Source organism: Theropithecus gelada, chromosome 18 (genome assembly GCF_003255815.1).
Source record: "Theropithecus gelada isolate Dixy chromosome 18, Tgel_1.0, whole genome shotgun sequence".
NCBI classification, from domain to species: Eukaryota; Metazoa; Chordata; class Mammalia; order Primates; family Cercopithecidae; genus Theropithecus; species Theropithecus gelada.
In genome coordinates this window covers 9,288,337-9,307,995 of record NC_037686.1, presented here as the reverse complement: position 1 = coordinate 9,307,995, position 19,659 = coordinate 9,288,337, and the positions used below count along the sequence as shown (strand labels likewise).

The 19,659-nt window shown below is 38.9% G+C and overlaps 1 protein-coding gene across 2 annotated transcripts in view; it reads right to left on the bottom strand.

Moving 5' to 3' along the window:
- DLGAP1 (DLG associated protein 1) overlaps positions 1-19,659 on the bottom strand; it is a 960,906-nt gene that overhangs the window by 487,561 nt on the left and 453,686 nt on the right. For both annotated transcript variants that reach the window (XM_025365244.1, XM_025365243.1), the window contains exon 3: positions 12,902-12,987. The gene's annotated coding sequence lies outside the window, so the exon portion shown is untranslated. The remainder of the gene's footprint in view (positions 1-12,901; positions 12,988-19,659) is intronic.

The window sequence follows — 19,659 nt, the reverse complement described above, 5'->3', positions numbered from 1 at the left end:
AGACATTCCTGCTTTAATATGTTAATATCTCGCTCACTCTCCAGACCAGGAATCTCATATCTTGTCCTACCCTTTTCCACACAAAAAGAAAACTACATTACATATAGAATATTTAAGTGTAGCTGTTACTTATCCCATTGTCACTAGCCATGTTGACTTCTTTTTTGTACATGTGTCTTGCCTTGACACGCTTTCTTTATTGAAGACCATGGAAAAATGGATTTCTTTGTGATATTTTGAAAAATGGCAAATTGAAGAGATTTTTATCTCTGGAGACTGAGCTTTTACATCACAGAGTACTTCTCTCCCCTGATGGCTAACCCAATCACATAGTTCCACAATAAACAAGATAAATCTAGATTAATAAGACAGTATGTACAGAAAAATCCTTTTACTCTTTGTGGCTTCTTTCCCTGTGCTTTGAAAATGTTCATTAAAAATCTCCTACTTAGTCTGCCTCATTATATTGGTTTACTCATCTTGGTCTCCCTATTTTAATGATTCAAATCACAATTTGAAAAGATTTCTTGTTTGGAACATCCTTGGCCAAGCCATTACTTTGTAAAGTAGGGAAGTCTGGAGGCCCTAGTTGTTCTTTTGAACTTAGTTCATAAAATGATTGTTAAACACTGATCTATCAGCTTTTCTCTTCTCTTTATCAAAATTAATAATTCACATGAAAGCCACCTATTTAAATGGAGTCTCAGCTGGGTACCGTGGTTTATGCTTGTAATCCCAACACTTTGGGAGGCTGAGGCGGGTGGAATGCTTGAGTCCAGGAGTTCCAGACCAGCCTGAGCAACACGGTGAAATCTGTTTTCTACAAAAATTACAAAAATTAGCCAGGTGTGGTGGTGCACAACTGTAGTCTCAGCTACTAGGGAGGCTAAGGCGGGAGGATCACTTGAGCCTGAGAGGCAGAGGCTGCAGTGAGCCATGATTATGCGACTGTACTCCAGCCTGGTGACAGAGCCAGATCCTGTCTATAAATAAATAAATAAATAAATAAATAAATAAATAAATAGAGTTTCATTGTTAGCAACTTATACAACCTGGAAAAATCAACTGAACTGTAAATATTGGCATGGATGAGTGCATAAATACTTTCAAAAAGAATTACAACTTCTCTGTAATAACCATCAAGACTATTTAGCTAACAGGAGGTCCCTGGAAGACTTTTCAGATCTGTCTGTAAAAGAAAAGGAACCCTGGCAATTCACAAGACAACCCAGCAACGCTGCATCTGCTCCTGGGGCAGGTAACAAAAGCCAGTTTTAAATTTTGCTCTAAACAGTTAAGGAGATAATCAAGTCAGCTTGGGATTGGGTTGTGCACACGAAGGCTGCAAAAAGATTACAAAATAGCCTCCCCCTGGCAGAAATGTAAAAAAGCCATTCCATGATTTTTTTTTCAGTTCTGCCAACGATTCATCTTCAGAAGACAAGCAGATGAGGAGACAAAACCTACTGATGTGGGTACCCAAGCAGGAACCCCCCTCTTGCACCGGCGACTCAAGTGGGAAGAAGGTAGGAAATCAACAGCACAGGGGAAAGAAAGGGAAAAGGAGTTTGGAAACAAGATAAGACAGGCTTCTTTTGAATAATGGAGAGGACTCTTAGAAAAAAGAAAAGAAACAGAATAAATTTGTATTCACTGATTCCATTTCAGCGCAGCAAATGCTCATTGGCTTTAATCAATTGCTTTCTTACAGAGTTTTGTCCATATGTATGTGACAAAATCCGCGGTCATTTAATGACAGACTTAGAATGTGTGCTGAGAATGAAACCGTTGATATTTCCTTGTCTTTCCTCCTTTCAGTAAAAATCAGGAAGGGGAGAAAGGGAGGGGGTGAGGGTGGGACAAGGAGACCAATATTTTATAAAAGTGACAACACGTTTTACATTTGAATTATTTATTTTCCGTGATGGAATTTCAAGTGGGTTATTGCAAGGAAAGGGAAAACTGGAAATTGACCAAACATGGTCCAGGCTGGGGATGACGAGTTTAGTAGGGGCTTTAATGGGGCCTCCTAAGCGATTCAGGAGAGAATGAATCTCTCACAGGTTCCCTTCTCATGGGATCACTGACTAAGCTTCCCCAAATCAGGGTGCAGCAACAAAATCAGGGTGCAGCATCTTTTAAGTGGGCTTAAGAAGACCCACTTAAAAGCTTATCATAGCGAGATGTTGAGAAGACAAAGTTTTAGATTTTTATAGAGCAGAAAATGATTCCTTTTGAACCAAACAAAAGACAAGATATATGAGATGAGGAAAAAAAGCTTCTGTCTAAAAGCCCGACATGTGTAAGACTTTCCCTCCACTGTTGTTTTCCCTTTGGTTTGGTGAGAATGTGGTGATGGTTTGGTAAGAATGTGGTGAGTGAAGTAAAAAGAAAAGGCAAGAAGAACCACAGAGACCCCCTCGAAGCGTAAAACTCTGTTAACTAAGAGTGAGAACGTTCAGTGGCCTGTGACCCTCCCTTTCCTAGGCCACCATCCCCAAGGCTTGGCTCTTCCCTGCCTTGCTCCAGGTGGTCCAGGCAAGGGCCTGGATGGGGGTACTGAGGGTGGGGGAGACAGCTCTGGGTTCTTCTGTGCCACTTCCTCCCTGTGCTGGTGTTTCAGCAGCAATCTGCTCCTCTGCGATGGCAGCCTGTCCACAGCTCTAGTGCCCACAGACTTGGGGACCCCCTTCTTTCCCCTCGTCTGACTCTTCAGGCCTACAGTGGTGAGGGCTTCCCACTGTGCTTATCTCTGGGTACCTCAGCCTCTCTGGCTGTATTTTCTTAACCCTGTTCCCTACTCTGTAAACAGACCCTACTTTAAGTTCACCTCAGCCCTCTTAATGAGATTCTCTTTCATGGGATTCTGACTGATAGAGTGGGGCTAAAAAGATCTCAAACCTGAAAGAAGCTGAGAGGAGCTGAAATTTCGAGTTGCAGAAACCTGGATGCTTGCCACGATATAGAGGAGGGCAAACCATTTATTATTTATACAATTTCAGGCAAATAGGTTATAGAAATTCCAGGTACAAAAGATCTGAAGAGATGACTAAAAACCAACTAGGATTAATTATATTAATCATGGACTTTTAAAATCATCAGAACCACCAGCTGCTCAATTACAAAGTCCAAAAAGACTTCAAGAATTATTCAAAACTAAATCATGTCAACTCTCTAGAATGATTTATTCAAATTTAAGTAGGCCAGACTCACAATTTGGAGCACAGCTCTTTAATACATATAGATTCTAATTTTCTAAAAGAGAAAGAAAAATGGATTTGTTACTTGACTATTAGAAAATTCGTTGCATATTTAAAAAGCAAGAGAACTTAGCTGTCTGCCTGGTTCCAGTCTGAGGTATAAATGTTTACCTCATCATATATTAAGTATCTATAGATTATGCTCAATACTTTTTGCAAAATGTAGCATAAAGTCACTACTCATGCCATTAAAATAGACAACTATGTAATTTCAGAAAATGTAAATAAGTTTTCCTAGCTTTTGATTTTTTTTTTTTTTTTTTTTTTTTTTTTTAGCTTTGGCCTTATCCTTTCAGGTAGTGGCTGGCATTATGGATTAATTACTTAATACACTTTTGTTGCCTTAGAATTCACTGAGTTGAAATGGAGTGAGAGCTACAATGCTCTCAGAATATCCTTAAAATGTGCTGCAAAGAAGCCTGGGTGAGTAGAAGAAAATAAAAGGAATGGTGGATACAAGGAAAGGTTAAAATGAGGTAGGAACTAAATATTATACTGGCACTTGGGGTTACTATTTATGAATTGTTACTTTCTGGCAATGCTCTACTCTTTTGTATCTTCTTTGGGACAGAAAATTCCATAAGAAAGACCTTTCCAGGAAGAGCTTGTCCCTAAGCTTATGGGCTCAGGGTTTGAACAAAGCGTCTCTTCCAAGACCTTGTGAATAATATGCATATGGTCCATATAACTTCACAAAGTAAAGTTAAATGAACGCATTCTTTTCTTGCTATTAGACCCCGTTTATCGCACTAGCTGCTGGTGATTTGAGCGCTCCTTTCCAAGCCTCTTGAGAGTTCTGCTCTAACAACACTGCCCCCTAGTGTTCTCTTGCTTTGGTGCAACGTGAGTAAAAAACCCACAAGATTTACTTTCAATACACACACACTGTATTCATCACTGTTTTGCTATAGAGAATGTAAGATATCTTTCTGTAAATTATTTATTTAATCTTATTTATTTATCCCAATAATATATTAAAGCATACTAAGCTGGAATGATTTTTTTTCATAAATGGGTAAAGGCAAAAGTAAAAAGTTTAGATACTATGAAATAATTCCTGATCTAATAAACGGAGACAAATTACCTAATATTTTTGGGCACCTATTATGTTAGACATGTAAGAAATACTGTATTAAAAGTGAAGTCTGAGTAAGCCTAATTCAGTACTTAACTTTTAAAGTTAGAAACATTCTAAATATATTTATTAATTTGATCTCAAATTTGGGGAAAATAGTAAAGATGGAAGAGAGAAAAGGGAGAATTTTAAAATTTTACATATCTAAGTGGTTTGGTATTATGTTTTAATTGAAAAATATTTTAAACAAGTCCATTCTGATAAGATGTAGAAATTCTACTTGCAGCTTTAGGACAAAGTGAATTTAAAACAAAGGCTTTCTACTTGAAATGTGGCCAGTGTGACTAAGAAATGGAGTTTCTAAATTTTCATTTCATTAACTCCGTTGATTTAAATTTTAAAACTGATACTCAAATCAGTCATTGAAAACTTTTAAGTATGTTTGTAACAACTTAGGTATCTGAATCTATTTTTTTCAAATGTAAATTTTAAGATATCTACTTAGATTAAATATTCCTAATAAAAATATAGCATTTGAATTGCAAGTGCTGTAAGTGAAAAATGTACACCACATTTCAAATGTTTCATACAAAGCCAAAGGAAAGTCATATTTCTCATTAATAATTGTTACATTTAGTACATGTTGAAATTGATATTTAGATCTATTATGTCAAACAAAATATATTATTAAAATTAATTATATTGGTTAAAAAAATAAAAGTTTTCTAATAGTATAGAAATCATAACTATGTATTTATCTATCTGAACAAACTGAGAGAATTAAGTTTTCAGATTACTAAAAATTGAAAATCTATCTGTTTTCCATGGTGCAGTTCATATACCACTGGTGATAAATTACTTTAGCCAATGCAAATATATAGGCTTTTTATTGTTATGCATTATCTGAGCAATAGTGAAAATGAAACTGAGATATCAAATCTATGATTTTGCAGATACTGATGTTTAGGACTACATTACACATTAATTACAGTGCTCATGTTTATAAATTTTTAGTAACTTTGACCCCACCATTAAAACGGATTAGAAATATAAGTTGCAGAGTTTTCTAAAGCCTGGGTTTTACTGTTTCTATCCTTCTGGTGTCATTTAACATGTTCCTCTGTCCAGCGTATTTCCTGTAAGTTGTAGTTAGAATTAAGAACAACACCATACAATAGAAATATGAGCCACAAATATAATTTTAAATTTTATAATACACATTTAAAAAAGAAAAAATAACAATTAAAATTAATTTTAATAATACAATTTTATTTAACCCAATATGTCAAAAATATTATGTATGTAGTCAATATTAAAAATTATTGAGATAGGTTACTTTTTTTTCATATAAAGTTTTCGCTATCTGGTTTGTATTTTACATGTACAGAACATCTCAATTGGCCTACTCACATTTCAAATGCTCAGTAGCCACGTGGGACTAGTATTGAATACAGTAGACCCAGGGACATCATCAGATTGAGGTTCAATTTTTGGCCAAAATACCCGATAGGTGGTGGTGTGTACCTCCACACAGAAGCATATGTCTGGTGGCCTTTTTGTGATGTTGGCAGTCATTGATTATCATTGTCTACACCCAATAATTCATTAAAGGTTCCAAAATGGCGATACTAGAATTTTAAAATTCCTTCTTCATTTATTAGATGGTATACTTCTATCAAGAGAAACATCTCATCAACTACTTGGTTACTTGGAATAATATGCATAGGGAAGTTAGAAAAAATGCTTGATTTCTTCCTTTTATTTGCTAGTTTTTAAAAATAACGATTTTGGTTTCCTTGCATTTTCCAAGGATGATCAATACTATTTTATTTTAACAGTATCATTAGGAATTCATGAATTTTAATATTTGATGTGTTTCAGTTCATTGCAGAGTTAACTTAATTGCGGAGTTCTGATATCAACAAAGCAGTTTATGATATTCCAGGTCCATCTTGTACACTTCCTTCCATAGACCTGTAATCATCTATTTCTTCAGGGAGCCTTTGATTCCTTTTAGTGGAAAACGGTATGTAGAGAACATTATCTGTGTGTGAAAGGTTGAGCATGTTCTGTCTTTTCAGAGAACAAAGCTAGAGAACATGTATTTTAATAAGATAATATTCATCATGAGTTCATGATAATGTTTCCTATTCAAATTCAAGTGGAGGACTTTTTTTACAGTGTCCTTTTCCCTGTCAAATTTCAAATTTTATTGACATGAATACAATTATTCATTTGCTGTATTCATAATACACACGTGTAACAGTCGAATAAATATAAGACTACCACTAGCAAAATGATTGCAAAAGTCAGCTTAAGATACTTTGCAGTTGTTTTTGTCCTTATAAGATTCCGCTAAAACAGTCAAATCACTATGTTTTACAGTCACTTGGAATAGTCCCTTAGGTGCTGTTCTGCCACCTACTGGATAGACAGGCTCAATAGTTTTATTTTACTTCTGATGTTTAGGAATCACTTTATTTTAAATTTAATTTTGCTTTATAATAACGCAAAGCTTTCCATGACTCTAAAGTCAAATTTACAAAACAAGTCTAGTTTTTCTCCCTGTCTCCTCAATCTTATTTCCTTTCTTTACCTTTAAATATTTTATCTTTAAATGCTGTGATTTATATGTCCGTTAGTATATATTTGTACATAATTTGTAGACAAATTATACAAAATTGATATATATTTGTATTTTTTATCCCCTATCTCCTTTGTTAGATAATTGGTAGCATACTATACAGACTTTTCTCCACCTGAAACATATACACTATTATTAAAAGTTTATATGTATATAACCTGGAGTGTTGGATTTTGCTTTGTTAGGTAATCTGGAAATCTTTTTATAAATGTAAATGTAATCAGTAAATGTATTTTTAGGATCCAAATGCTTGGCATCACCTTTGTCACATATGTTACACGTATTTCCATCCATACAAGCATGCAAACATATTCACATCTCCATACCCGTGACTACCTCTATCTTTATTGCCTTACATTTCCACCCTTTTCCTATGTGGTGGATATCAAGGCTGCTCCATGAACTGTTTGCTACCAAGCTATGATGACTTGTGAATAAACAGTAAAAACAACAACAACAACAAAACACATTTAGAAACATTTAAAGTAATTTGATATTGCCACTAAATTCAAGTATATGATTTTGTATATTACAAGTGTCGCTGACAAATTATTGGGGAAAAAAAGTAGTCCTTCTTACAGAGTCTGAAAAGCACCTGCCTACATTATTTGCTTGTGTGCATGTGTTCTCTCTCGCGCGCCTATCTTTCTGTTCTGTGGGTTTTCTTGAGACAGGGTCTCACTCTGTCATCTAGGCTGAAGTGCAGTGGCACCAATATAGCTCATTGCAACCTCAAATTTCTGGGATCAAGGGATTGTCCCGCCTCAGCCTCCTAAACAGCTGAGACTACAGGCACATGCCACTGTGCCTGGCTACTTTTTAAAATTTTTTGTAGGGAACAGGGTTCTCACTTGGTTGCCCAGGTTGGTCTTGAACTCCTGAGCTCAAGCAATCCTCCCACCTCGGCCTCTCAAAAAGCTGGGATTACAGGTGTGAACCACTGCACCCAGACTCTTTTTGTATTTAGAAATGTTTGTGGTATTTTGTTCTGAGCCCTTTATTAACATCTTTATATAATCTAGAATTTTATTAATACCTGTAAATAATACCTTTAGTCCCATTTTTACTTTTTCCCCCCATCCTACTATGAATAAAATTGAAATTAGCTAATAATCCCTTCTTCACCTTCTCCCCTGTTCCCTGGCATCTATTTTCAACAGGTATGTTTTTATTCTCCATTGATATCCTTGAGGCAATCACAGAGCTTATTCTACTTTTTATATTCTCTTTCCAATTTATGCCCCTCCTGATTTTTGACAGTTAATTGTATATAGGGAAAATGGCCATCACATTTTATACTCTCTCCCTTGTAAACTACAGACATTATGAGTTACACAAAAATGTCTACTTAATGTTCACTGCCAGTTCTATTGTCGATGTCTCTTTAGTCATATTGGTTTTCTGAGGCTTGGTTTCCATAAATTCCCCAGGAAAGGCTCATAGGAACATTACTCCCTGAGTTCTTGTATGTTTATTAAGAATTGTGACCATGGTATTTAAAGATCAATGTTGCTGGGTATAAAATCTTTAGCTCACATCTGCTTTCCTTAATATTTCTTAAATATTTTATACCATTTCTTCTGGCATAAAGCATTGTCAAAAAGTCTGATGACAATCTGATTTTCTTTCTCTTATAAGGGATACTGACCTTTTAATTAGTGCCAAAAAAAAACCTTTTTTCTTTTTATTTAAAGGTCAATAGTTTTACCAGACTATGTTTATATGTGGCCCATTCTGGGTCAATAATTTTACTAGACTGTGTTTATATGTGGCCCATTCTGGGCCAATTTCACCAGGTATGTCCTTTCAAATGTTGGGCAAGTATATTTTCAGGTCAGAAAAGCAGGTTTTGAATTATAATTGATAATATTTCTTCTCTCATTACATTGATTTTCTTTTTTAGGAACTTCTATTTCATGTTCTTTGGTTCCCCTATTCCTACTGTCTATGCCTTTTTCATATATATTTTAAAATCTTTTTATTTTAAAAATATTCATTCTTTCCTTTTCTATTTTTCTTAAGGAACTTTCTGTGGTGTTCATTCACTATTTTGTTTCTTCTAGTCTAGTTTAAAATTTCAAAATAAGTTTTTCCTTCAACTCTAATATTTTTCTATTTCTATAAACTCCTTTTCAAGTCTTTGTTTTTTCAAATTAGCTTCTTTTTGAGTTCTTAAAATTCTGGGTTATGCTGTTCTTTAAAAGTTGCTATCTTTTTTTTCAGCTTGATTTAAAATATGAGGCTACATTTTCTTCTGTTTTGTTTGCAGATCTTTCTGGCATGCTTTTATTGTCTGCAGAGACATTACATTCCTCAATCCATTTTTCTTTATGATAGATGCGATGGCCATTTTTTTCTTTTTTAATGTTTAACTGTGATGAGTTTTCTTGTACTCTTAGAAGAGAAGAGTGAACCAGGATAGCTTCCTAGCCCTAGAGATTTAGAGCTGCCTTTTCTGTTATTTTTGGATGTGTTTACAAATATATATCTGGTATCTGTTGGCTCTTTGCTCCTCCCTCCACTTGTATCTGCGTCTTCTTTCTTTTGCCTCCTTTGCTACTATTTGTCTATTTCCTGCTCAATTTAGATTCTATGCCAGTAGTTTCTCCTCAATGTGGGGTTTTGCTGTGGAGGAGATGGCTATTACGGGTCCCTTTAGGGTCCATGGGGCACAGGCTGCTCCAACACAAGCTGATTCTCTTGTGTTCACCCACAAGTTGGAGGCAGCAGGACTTAGGGGTTTCAGCTGCCCTTCCCAGAGTGGCCCACCAAGCCTTACAGTGAGTACTTGTGAACTGTTTTTGTTTCTCTGCCTCTTGGGGCCATCAGAAGTCCCTTTGTCCTCTTTTCATTTCCTCTGATGTGTTGAAGACACTATACAGGTCTTAATCTCACCAGTAGTTTATTCCAACCCACACATATTTGGAGGGATTTACAGGGAGGGATATTTATATGGATATGTTTTCCCACTGCTTTATTGGAGATGTTGTCTGGGAGGTTTTGCTTTTGTTATCTTAGTTGCTCTGTTTCCATGGGGTGGTTGGAGAGATGGAAAAATTATGCCACCTTGCCACCACTTTCCTAATTACTTTAAGCAACCAAACTTTTAGTTGTCTTCTGTTGTACTTTGTTAGTAAGCATCTACCTGCCTGTCTATGTTAACAGGTTTTCTGATGTGCTATACATTTGACCTTTGAAGAATACAGGTTTGAACTGCACGGGTCCATTCACAAGTGGATTTTCTTCTGCCTCTCCCCCGCTGCCCCCACCCTGAGACAGCAAGACCAGACCCATCTCTTCCTCCTCCTCAGCCTACTCAACGTGAGGATATGGATAAAGACCTTTATCATGACCCACTCCACTTCCACTTAATGAAATATGTTTTCTCTTCCTTATGATTTTCTTAATCATACTTTTTTTCTTCTAGCTAACTTTATGGTAAGAATACAATGTGTGATACATATTACATATAACATACAACATACGCGTTCAATGACGATGTTATTGGTAAGGTTTCCAGTCAATAGTAGATTATTAGTAGTTAAATTTCTGGAGAGTGAAAAATTAAACACGATGACTGTGACCCTTTGGGGTTGGTTCCCCTAAACTTCACATTATTTCGGGGTCAACTATTATTTAATCAGCGTGGTCATATTGATGTCCATGCATATTAATACTTGAGACCTCAATAGAGAATATGCCCATAGTTCAGGGATCTATTGATGTCTTTCTACACTGCCAGGTCACTATCTCTCTCCCCTTCCCAGTCTGTGAAGAGTCTCTGCGTGTCTCTTTGTTGCCACTGTCTTGAGTCTTCTGGATGCTGATACAAGGCCAACTGAATGTGCATCGTCCATCTGAAGTGCTCCTGTGTGATTACTAGGCCACGGAACAGCCACAAACATCACTCCTTCCTTTCCTCCCCTAACAGCCTTTGAGCCCTGAGTCTTCATCAGGGTGGTATAAGAGAAGTCTTAGAGAACCATGACCCCTGTGGGAACATATTAAAATGATGGGGGAATATACTGGGAGGAAACAATAGTTTGATAAAAGCTTCCCAGTTGGTTCTAATGGAACTCCTCAGGGCTGTAGTTGGATCCTCTGCTCTGGGTAGAGACGGGCAGGGTGCCATGGAATTGGCCCTGGGTCCAGATCACCTGGACATCCTCAGGCACAGGACTGGGAATTGACTGACTGAGATTTAAGGGATAGGAGAAAAGAGAGAAAAGAAGGCAGGAGCCCAAGGATGTAATTTCTTTTTGGACCCATCTTCTTTTTCAGGTGCTTAATATTATCTCTCTTTTTTTTTGAAAGCTAACGATTTATCTTGAAAGCATTTATAGTTATTCCTGCTTAATGTGTAGCTAAGAAATTCTTTCAACTCTAAACAGAGAACAAAGACTTTCATTTTACAGGTAGAGATAAAAGGTATTGAATGGGAAAGTTTGAAAGAGGTGGCATTTGGGGTGAAAGTGTCTCCATCAAAGAAAAACTGATGACATCAGATCTGTGATTGTTTTAATAGAGGGAGAGAATACAGGAAGGCAGAGGGGCTGGGCAGGGGGATGTAAGAGATAGGGAGCAGCAACTGGATGCTGGAAATGGTCATAAACTGCTAATTTCATAAGTGTGTTTATCTTCATTTGTGCACAGAAAAATAAAGGCACTGTGTGGGTATATTAATGGTCTATATGAATGCCAGGACTGGTACAGCCTCAGGCTCTAAGGAAGGAAGATGGTCAGGTATTTGGTAAGATGATTTGAAGACAAACAAGTGTCAAAGAACTGATGGTCTGACTTGAGTCTTGGTGTATGATGTAAGAGCTTAGCAGATTATAATATTCAGGATAATTTCGGAGGAATCCACAGAAGCTACAGTGTCCAGGGCATATTAGTAACTGAGGGTCACATAATTAAACAAATAATTCTTACAGATGGTTCATTTGTAAGTTAGTAGGCATTTCTGCTATAAGCAAAAATGTTGTCATTTTGACTTCAGAGAAATAGACAACTTTATATTTCTGAGGCACTTATGTTTTCTCTATTGTGGATGATGTATCTTCCATTACTAATGAAGGATCATAGGAATTGAGGTAATTGAAACATAGTTCTCCTCTCTATGGTATTAATATTTTTCCCAATGATTGCTTTTCTTTTCCTGTTTCCTGGATATGACACAGCACATGGTATAAATACCGAACCGCTCGGGGAACAGCCACTCCCAGGGCCCTCTGCCTTCCTCCTGCTCTCCCGGGGAGCCCCTTCTTCCCCTTTCTCTTCCAAATTAACCTGTTCTTCACACCTGGATGTTAAGATTATTCAGCCCCTTTCCCCAGTCAAGGTTACTATTTTTAGCCTTGAAATACAGATGAATTACACTACTAGAATATTCACTGATCAATAATGTGAAAAAACAAAAGAGAGAAATTATGAGTCAGAAGAGGTAAAATAGTGAATCACCAGAGTGCGTCTCTATTCTATTAATTTCAGCTGCACAGTCTATAACAACCAGTGTGTGAGAGTTTCAGCCTTCATCCAAATAACGTATGTGAAACCACAAAGGAATTCAAGCTGCAGACAACAAGGCACATTTAAGAGGTTACAATATTAGTGTTGAGCTTGGCCACATAGAATAGAGCATTGATTTCTGATAAATTATTGGGCATTGACATTTTTGGCATGGGCATTTCTTTCTATATTATGGTTCCATAAAAAGTCAGTTTGGGCCCATTGATTGCCTCAGAGGGATGTGTGTGTGTGTGTGTGTGTGTGTGTGTGTGTTAGGTGGAATGTGCTGGATTTGGGAGGCGTAGTGGGATGTTGGAAATTTAGCTGTACATGCCCAATAACGTTAGCCTTTTATATTTTAATTTAGGATATCTGGACTCCATTCTTCCCTGACGCTTCCCAACCATGACTTACCTTTCTTAGTGCCGTTGTCATTCAATCAGGAATTCTCTCAAGCAGACCCGCTAGTGGCATTCAGTGGATCCCAGAATAGATTTAGCCTGTTGGGAGCATAATGCATGTTTTAGTCTCCTGGTCACATACAAATGAAATAGGAGGGGGTGACAAAATATTGGAATTTAGGAGGGCCCTATGACTTGATTTTCTTTTGTATATTAGACAGACTTCTCAGATGTTTGAATCTTTGAATTGTTATGTTTAATTACTTAAACCGAAAAAGTCTAAGACTGAATTCACTTTTTTTCTCTAAACATTTTTCCTTCTGAATTTCTTTGTTATGTTTTAGTGATACTCTATTCCCCAGCTGCCCAGTTTTCCAAATTTTTAAAATATAGTTACCCAGTTCAATTATTTATTCAACAAGTATCTATACTGCTGGCATGTTGTGTGAGTCACATACTGGGCACTCTGGGATGGAGAGATAGGTCAGTGCCCACCCTTGGGAGTTCACAATTTAGTGGGTCCCCTTTTGCATCCTCTCCCTCCTGTCCCTCCCGTCAAGTGCACCTGTGTCTTTAGCGTCTTCCTTCCCATCCCTATTGCAGCTGCTCTGATAGGAGCCTTCTCCATCACACCTGGCACACAGCAATCAAGTGCTCCATGGTCTCAGGGAGCCTAAAAGCTACAGCTTCAAAATCCAGTTTCTCACTCTCTAACCTCTTCCAGTAGTTCTCAACCTTGGTTCTGCATCAAATGCAGTGGTAATTTTTTAAATCTGTCTGTTTTTGACACAGATGCCCAGGAACCCTTTTGTAGAGGGCTTGGCTCATATGTAATCTCTAAATGGTGCTTTCCTTGGGCTTCCAGATAAGAGACAATTACTCATTCCTCTGTGAGTCTAGTTGTTTGTACTTCACTTTTACTGATTACATTGGTATCCCTGTGCCACTCTGTCCATTCCACTAGACCATGACAGCACTGAGGCCAAGAAATGCTACCCTACTCAGCTTTCTGTAAGTATTAGTTCCTTTTACCCCATCTTTAATGCCTAATGATGGACATAAGTTCTTGCCACATCTTCATTTTATCAAGTATTCTTCTCTTGTCATTTTGATTACAGGGAAAAGAGCAACCATGGGAGACTAGCAAAGCTCCTGCATTCTGTTTGTCTTTTAGGGCCAGGGCAGGGCTAAATTGTGTTTGAAAGAACAGAAAATGAGTTGTTCCAGTTTTCTCTTAGAAAAACTCCAAGAAGCACTTGAAATTCCAGCATTCTCTTCTCTCCATGGGAAGCACCATTTCATTTCTCATTTCTTCATTAATACTCTCTTTTCCTAGTCCCCAAGAAAACTACCACCCTATCGTCACCAACCAGTATAAAGTTACTTGTTTCTTGATAAGAACGGAAGTCACTCTAAGAGTGCTACTCCAGCTGTGGAACTTCACCTGGTTGAATTTTTGCAATCACTGTTGGAGGAGTGTTAATCATAGTTATCACAAGCAGTCTAACTTATCAACCCTTTTGAGTTACATGTCCCTGGAAAAATTAGTGCCTCTGTTCCCTACCCAACCTCTGGCTTTTTTTTTTTTTTTTTTTTTTTTGAGACAGGGTCTTGCTCTGTTGCCCAGGCTGGAGTGCAGTGGCACAATCACAGCTTACTGCATCCTTGACCCCCAGTGTTCAAGTGATCGTCCTACCTCACCCTCTCAAATAGCTGAGACTACAGGGAACTAGCACCGTACCTGGCTAATTTTTAAACTTTTTCTGTAGATACAAGTTCTCACTCTGCTCTCCAGGCTGATATTGCACTCCTGGCCTCAAGTTATCCTCCTACCCCGGCCTACTAAAGTGCTGGGATTACAGGTGTGAGCCACTGCACCCAGATACTTCATGGAATAATGCAGCGTTCTATGAAGTGCAATGTTTCACTGAATAAGAAACACAGTAATTGTATAGAAATAGGGCTGTAGTGAGGAGTGAATGGGATAACACAGGTTAAAACTATCAATGTAGCACCTGGCCCATGCTAAGCACTCAATACAAGAATAACCCTGGTAACACATATTATCTTCATCATAGTCAGATATTTCGAAAAGACTCCCTGGGAATAATCATGGACTTTGGAGCCTAGGACAGAGGCAGGGCTTCGTGCTCCCGGGGCAGCTCCAGGAGATGCTGACTGGAAGGGTTGAAAGGTCAAGGACTGAAGAGTGGCTAAAAAGTGAGTAACCCTTAAGGGAGCATTTGGGTTCCAACCCCCCCGTTTCCCCTTGTGCTGTTTTGTTACTTCCTTAAAATCATTTCATTGCAGGCCGGGTGCGGTGGCTCATGCCTGTAATCCTAGCACTCTGGGAGGCGAAGGCTAGCAGATCACCTGAGGTCAGGAGTTCAAGACTAGCCTGACCAACATGGCAAAATCCCGTCTCTGCTAAAAAATACAAAAGTTAGCTGGGCGTGGTGGCGGGCGCCTGTAATCCCAGCTACTGGGGGGCTGAGGCAGGAGAATCACTTGAACACAAGAGGCGGAGTTTGCAGTGAGCCGAGATTGTGTCACTGCACTCCAGCCTGGGCGACAGAACAAGGCTCCGTCCCAAAAAAACAAATAATAAAAATAAAAATAAATAAATAAATAAACCATTTCACTGCTGTGAGGCCTCAGAATAAAACCCTAAAGTTTTCTCAAAAGGGAAATGTGTGTGTGTGTGTGTGTGTGTGTGTGTGTGTGTGTTGGCTTGCTATCTGGTCATTTAGTGGTGATTTATCTCAAGGATTTATAAATACTTATTGCACAAACACTGTGGAAGCTAGTCAGCATTCACTCAGGAACTCAACCTGTCTGTATTTTTAGGTAATCTTGAGTTTTCTTTCTATTATTTTGCATGTAAGAGTGGTTCCCCTTTTTGCAGCTTCGTTTTCTGTCAATGGCAAGCTAAAAACCCACATTTAGAAAATATGACTATTCATTTGCTTAATTATCACATAAACTATTTTTTAAAACTGGAATCAGTCACTAACAAATCCTGCTTGGCTGTTTCCTCTGTCTGGACTCCTCCCCACTGGGATTTTTCCACTGAACTTTATGACATACAGTAGCCCCTCCCTCCCCATCCATAGGAGATAACATGCCAAGATCCTCAGTGGATGCCTGATGCCCCAAATAGAACCAAACCCTATAAATAAATAAATAAATAAATAAATAAATAAATACACCCCCCCCCCCCAAGTAACAACAAAGTTATTACGTCCAGTTCTTCTATAAAATAAATATCAACTTGCCATCTCTTTGTAAAACTGCATATCTAGTTATATTTTTTCAGGTATAAACAAAAATACCTATTTTTGCAAGGTATTTGTATGCCATAGACTTATTATCTTTGAATCCAAGCAGGAAGGCTTAGCAAAGGCTCTGTACAGAAACCTGTCGTGTCTTGTATCAGGCTACAATTTTTTTTTAAGTCAGATTTCTCAAAAACTGGCACAGCAGTTGGATATAAATGGCTTCTGAAGATATATCACATCTGTCCAAAAATGAAAATCATTTTTCATGCCCAGCAATTGTGAACTTTCCAAATTGCTCTGTGAAAGTGTTTTATTCTCATGCAACGAAAGGCAAAAAAACCCAAAACCAGTGACGGGGGAAAAAATAACAATTCCTATACAACCACTATATGCTTTTGATTCAGATAGTTCAATGCTCAATATGTCATTTTTTATATTCTTTTTTACTTTTCTGACTTTTGAATCAATATGCAAAATGCGAACTGGATTATTCAAAGGTAGAAGAAGAAATGCTGCTTCTGATGAAACCTTGCTACAGGACGTGGGAAGGGAGTGACAGCTACCGAGTCCTGGGTTCACGCGATTCTCCTGCCTCAGCCTCCTGAGCAGCTGGGACTACAGGCGCCCACCATCACGCCCGGCTAAGTTTTAAAAATATTTTTAGTAGAGACGGGGTTTCACCATGTTAGCCAGGATGGTCTCGAACTCCTGACCTTGTGATCTGCCCGCCTTGGCCTCCCAAAGGGCTGGGATTACCGGCCTAAGCCGCTGCGCCTGGCCGCCACTGAATCTCTTTAGACTCCACTTGCGCTCCAGGCTCCTCTTGACTTCATTCCTCTCCTCACTCTAGTGGAAGTAGAAACTTTTTGTATAATAACAAATGGAAGTTATGCCATGAGTGGGATTCATGTTCCCATGGTAGAGATGGGTTTGTTTAGTAGTTGTTTCAAGCTGAAGAATGACGGTGTCCACCACCCTCCCAGGAATAGGAACCTTTAGGCGAATGAGTCTCCTCACCGGACCAAGGGAACAGTAGTAGCAGGACGGAGTTGGATCATGCACGGACAGGGAGGTAGAGGAGAAGAGAAGAGCTCCAAAGGTTAGAAGGATTCTTAGACTCCCATATCTGGCTGACTTTCTAATGACTGAAGATGTAAAAAGGGCAAGTCATGATCTGCACTACTTACAAGATGAGGCAAGTTCTGTTCTAGAACTTAAGCATGTCTGTGATCCACAAGGAGCATAATTGTCTTGTCTTGTTGTAACAGACTCGACCACAGGACGTGATGCAGGGTTACACACCATTTCTCTAAATATTCCATTGAGATGGAAGTTTCTAATCAGATGATTCTTAATCTGATTTTACTTTGATTGCCACACAGTTTAGTGTAGTGTTTGCTTAGAAGCCGACATAGTAAAATAAAAGTAAAATCAGATTAAGAATCATCAGGGTTGCTGGGTGCAGTGGCTCACACCTGTAATCCCAGCACTTTGGGAGGCCAAGGAGGGAGGATCTCTTGGGCCTATGAGTTCAAGGCCAGTCTGAACAACATGGGAAGACTCTGTCTCTACGAAAAAATGTTTAAAAATTAGTCGGGTATGGTGGCACAGGCCTGTGGTCCCAGCTACTTGGGAGGCTGAGGTTGGGGTAATGCTTGAGCCTGAGAGGTCAAGGATGCAGTGAGCCATGATCGTGTCACTGCGCTTCAGCCTGAGTGACAGTGACACTCTGTGTAAAAATAAATGAATAAAATTTAAAAAGATAAAGAATCATGAGGGCACTTATGGCAGTTATCAGAAGGCAAGCCATTCCACATAGTGTTAGGTTTCGCTGTTTACAATAGAAAACCCAAACTAATAGTGGCCTAAACATAGAGATGCAACCCTCAAGAAAAGCTGTCCAGAGCTGGGCAGTTAGGTGCTGGTATTTTGGTTCTTTGGTATCCAGGGGCCTAGGTGCCTACTATCTTTAGGCTCTCCCTTTCCAGAGCCAGCCTCCAAATTTAACGTCCCCTCATATTCCAAGACAGTTGCTGTAGTGCCAGCCTTCAAGCACAAGGCCAAAAGAGGAAGGAATGAAGCAGTTGAGGCAACAAAAAGCACAGGAATCATACAACTGTGTGGAATGTATATATTTTTTGCTTCCAACTTTATTTATCAAATTTTCCATGCTATTGGTCCTTTCAGGAGTTGCTCCTTAGCTCCTCTATTCTCATGTGAAAGGAGGTGGGGATGTTACTACTTCAAGATCCACATCTTTTTCCTGTCCCTTTATTCTCATTAATGACTTAGCTGATTCATCAAATGTCTACTGAGCACCTATTAATCATAGGCCCTTGGCTAGTCATTGGAAACACAAGGATGAAAAAAAAAAAAAAAAAAATCCCTCCGGCCAGGAACAGTGGCTGACACCTGTAATCCCAGCACTTTGGGAGGCCGAGGCAAGTGGATCACCTGAGGTCAGAAGTTTGAGACTAGCCTGACCAACATGGTGAAACCCCGTCTCTACTAAAAATGTAAAAATTAGCTGGTTGTGGTGACGTGCACCTGTAATCCCAGCTACTCGGGAGGCTGAGGCAGGAGAATCGCTTGAACCCGGGAGGTGGAGGTTGCAGCAAGCAGAGATTGTACCACTGCACTCCAGCCTGGGAGACAGAGCAAGGCTTTGTCTTAAAAAAAAAAAAAAAAAAAAAAAAAAAATCCCTGCCTGCCATCAGACACTGTCTGTCTAGTTGTAAAGAGGTCATGAGCATGGTGACCCCACTTTTATAAGTGCCACCAGAAGGGAGAGGGCATGGGATAGAAAAGGCTCAAAGGGGCTACAGCTGGGCTTTTCTGAAGTGAGAGAAGCCTTCCTAGAAGACTTGATGTAGGTAAAAGGCTGTTTAGAAACTTTCTAGATTATCAACGGGATGTGCATATTTCAGACGGAGCAATAGTACCTACAAGGGCAGCAATAAACGAAATAGCCATAGTTTGGGATGGATAGAGTGTAGAATTTGGCAGTGGAGAGGGGGCTGATAACAGTCCTCTGGGCCAGGCATGGTGGCTCATGTCTGTAATCCCAGCACTTTGGGAGGCTGAGTCAGGAGGACTGCTTGAGCTCAGGAGTTCAAGACCAGCCTGGGCAACATAGTGAAACCTTGTCTCTACCAAAAAATAAAAATAAAAAAAATTAGCTGGACGTGGTGGTGCAAGCCTGTGGTCCCAGCTACTTGGGAGGCTGAGGTGAGAAGTTCCTTTGAGCCTAGGAGGTCAAGCCTGCAGTGAGCCATGATCACACCACTGAACTCCAGCCTGGGTGAGTTCAGTGGTGTGAACATGACCCTGTCTCAAACAACAACAAAACAAAACCAAACAAATTAAAAAAAATTTTTCTAATTACTCAGAGAAAATAGCAGGCATGAGCATAAGCACCCAAAGTCATGATGCATCTCCAAATGTGATGACATCTGTATCCACCTTTATTTCTTATTGTGGCATCTCAGCTCCC